This window comes from Pteronotus mesoamericanus, unplaced genomic scaffold (assembly GCF_021234165.1).
Source record: "Pteronotus mesoamericanus isolate MK-2021 breed Mesoamerican mustached bat unplaced genomic scaffold, CSHL_Meso_final contig_20, whole genome shotgun sequence".
In the NCBI taxonomy this organism is placed as follows: Eukaryota; Metazoa; Chordata; class Mammalia; order Chiroptera; family Mormoopidae; genus Pteronotus; species Pteronotus mesoamericanus.
This window is the reverse complement of record NW_026555085.1, coordinates 96686166-96689995: the sequence shown is the minus strand read 5'-3', so window position 1 is coordinate 96689995 and position 3830 is coordinate 96686166.

Sequence of the window (3830 nt, the reverse complement as noted above, 5' to 3'; positions counted from 1 at the left end):
TTTGCTAAATTTCTTATTTCTCTTTAGAATTTTATAATCTAAATGCTAACAAAGTACTCATTAATCATGGATGGCAAGTAAGTTTCACAGCTATGATCAATTAGCAGGGACTGCCCAATGTATCATATTAAGGAGGCTTATCATTTAACAATACAGAGGTTGAGGAAGACACAGTGTTCCAAGTTAGAGACTGGCGCACCAAATCTACATGGAGATAGGAATTGAAGAATGGTGGAACAAATTTTAAGCACAAATTACCTGACTCCTTGGACAATTGTTTCAATTTTTTTCCAATAACTTGCTGACTCTAGCATGTTTATAGCTTGACCCTACAGCCACTAAGTAAACTACAGTATCTAGAAACTGATTAACATCAATGATAGATTTATTGCATAAGTGTTTTTAGTTATACAATCCTCTTTATATTCTTGTTTATTTCAATGTGACTTTTCAGCAACTTGATTCTAGTCTGTTTTAGTAGTTCGCTTTGGTAAATAGGATGATACTAAATGGGACCTAAGCAGAAACTTGAAAAAGCGCTTCCAAATTTTGCCCTTACCCTCTGTTGCTCTTGGAATGCAAATGGTGACATTAAAAAAAGCTGTGTATATATTAGGAGACTTGTGGTCCATTTGAACCATCACCCAAGGTGAAAACGAAGCGTATTAGAGTGGGACTCTGAGGTGGCCCACTAGGTGCTAGCCAACTCTGTTAGCTGGTACAAACAGGAAAGTCTAGATACAGATAGGAAAATTTGCAGAGGATGACTCTATATGTGAATACAGAATTTTCCAGAGATGACAAAAATAAATAAATAAAGGTTACTTGTTTAAAATAAATTTCCTTAAGTTAAAGAAAGAAAACTTGACTCAGTGATATTTGTCCTACATTCCTTCAAAAGGAATGACCCATTTTAACTTAATTTCACAAGAACTGGAGTTTAAATATAATAGCTACTTCATCTACTTCAAAAGGCTATTGAACAAATCAATTAAGGTAACATCAGACTATATTTTTGAAAAGTGAAAAAGGCTTTATAAACTGAAAGTTCCTTACAGAGTAAGATTGCTTTTCATAATTATATGATCGGTTCTTTGTCTCATTCATTTTAAAGACAATTAAGAGAAGTTCAGATAAAATAATAGAACTCATTCAATATTGCTTATCAGCCAAAAATTGTATGTGTCTAGCAGTAATTTAATTTCTTAAAAATTGGACTTTCAATGAATGAATGTGAATAAGAAATAGTTGTTTATCCAGGAGAAATAAAAAAGATACTCATGCCCAGCTATTTTGCAGTTGACATTTCTGGCAACAAAAGAAATCATTTCAGCATTTCAACACTATTGAGGCATATCTTCATGGTGAGCAGTGAGTCAGACAATGTTAGTTTAGTTTTATTTTATTTTTTAATTTTTAATTACATTTACTAGGTGACATTGGTTAATAGGATCATATAGGTTTCAAGTATACATTTCTATGATATAAAGTCTGCATATAGTTTAAGAGTCAGCTTTGATTTTATTCTGCTTAACAAGAACACTTCATTATCATAATTGGGCACTAAACACTAATCAGAACACTGATCAAACATACCCTTCTTCTGGCTAGAATAAACAAATCTGTTTCTTTTCCAATTAGTGTTTAGTTCCAATCCATTCTTCCTGCCTTGTAGATAAAAATTTTTAAAATACCAAGTCATAGAACTGCCTCCACTTTTACTTATTTATTTTTAAAAGACATTTATTTATTTGTTTGTTTGTTTGTTTATTTATTTTTAGAGAAGGGAAGGAGAAAGAGGAAACATCAGTTTGTGGTTGCATCTTGCACGCCCCCTGCTGGGGACCTGGCCTGCAACCGAGGCTTATGCTCTTCCCTGGGAATCAAAGTGTCCACCCTTTGCTTTGCAGAGGGGTGCTCAATCCACTGAGCCACACCAGCCAGGGCGCCTCCACTTTTAATATCATGCAGTCCAAAGCAAAATTATGAGTTCTCATGAGTCCTCAGACTCTTCTCCAGATCATTTAAACTCAAATCCATAACAAGCGCCTCCAGCCATGGTTAACACTGAGCACCACACAGTCCCACACTGGGTGTTTTCTCCCTTATTGACATGAGCCAATCAATCCAACTTTATTTGACTAAAGGTGTGTTCCTGCTGGTTTTAGTTGAAGGGTATCAACAATATCTTTAGAAATTTAACAGTTAAGGCTGACCATATCCATTATACATTTTTAAGCATTTTAACATCAGTAAGCAAAGTGGAGAGGACATTAAAAAGTAGGAAAACTGCAAATTAAAATAAATAAAAATTAGGACAGCTGAGCTTTCTGATAAAACTATCAAATCTAACGTCCTTGCATACAGAAAATGTTGATGAGGTGCTAAAATATGCTTTAGAACTTGATTGACTGATTTCCTGGCTTAAAATAAAAACACTGACATTTTAAAAACTCTGCAGAAGATACTTTGGAGTTATCAGTCATAACTCAGTTCTAGTCAACTACTTTAGGGAGTAGCTGGAAGCTTTTAGGTTCAATTTATCTCCTATTCTGTTTTCTTCTTCAATATATTCTGTGAATCATCAAATGTTTTACCAGCAGAATAAAATGGCATGGATTTTGTCCCTGTTCAAATAGACCAATTTATTTTTATTTTTAAAGAAAAAATCCATATTAGATAAATTTTACAGGTCTTAGATTTTACAGTAAATGTTCATGGTAGAAACATAGATATGACTATTCTAGACTTTGATGTGTAATTATATACAATACTCTCAATATTATTTTTTCCTAAGCACTCCAAAAAATAAAATTAGGGTGTTTTAGTATAAATTTGCTTTAATATATTTCTAACTTTAACAAAAAAGGAAAGTTTTCATAGAGTAATCTATATCCTCATTTTTATTTAGCTTAAAATTTATTGTAACATCTTTATAAATTTAACAAATACAATGATATTATATATTAATTAATTTTCTCATGATAAAATAGAGTCAGTTCTGCTATAATGTGACATGCATTCCTAAAGATGTCTTCCCTATACAAATCAATAATACAACTTTGGGAAGTGTAAGGAAAATGGAGTTAGGAGCACACCACTCAAAATCTTTGTAAGATATTTAAAAATAGATTAAAAACTAATAAACACAGCATAGTGTTACATATTCAATTGTTTAAAAATAAAAAAGCTCTACAATAAATATGACAGTTTCCAGGGAAATGACCAGAAATGGGTGTCAGAACAGTGGCAGGCTCGTGAACTTTTGGAAAGTGACGCGTGGGGGTTACTTGAAACAAGGAGAAACTCGTAAGGGCAGATGGTGGGTGCGTGAGGCTCGTCATATGCACGATGAACCGAGGCAGCTGGTGGGTGTTGAAGTGTATGCATACATGGCACACGTGTTTTATGCATTTCAATGCTATTGGGTTCTGATACGTATGATTTCTAATTTATTTAGTGTCTCTCGTGGGTGAAATCCTGCATAATCAAATATGAAATTCATGTAATGCTCTCATTGTTGCCTAATTTATTGGTCACATTGGAACAAATTTATGTTTTCATAACAGGACTTGAGGCAAAACGGACTGTAATACCTTTCTATTTGGACTTCAGATTTATAAGTTTTGAAAGCTCATGAAAATCCTCATCTTTGTGCTCATTCCCTCATTTTGCTTCCTAGTATGACTCATTCTACAACAGAAGAGCAATTTTGATCTTCCCTAAATTTTATTTAAGCTTTCGTGATATAACAGAGTTGGGTTCAGCAACAAAGCACTCCTGTGACTTGCCTTTCTCTGACCTTAAACCTCCTGCCTTGCTCCTGAATG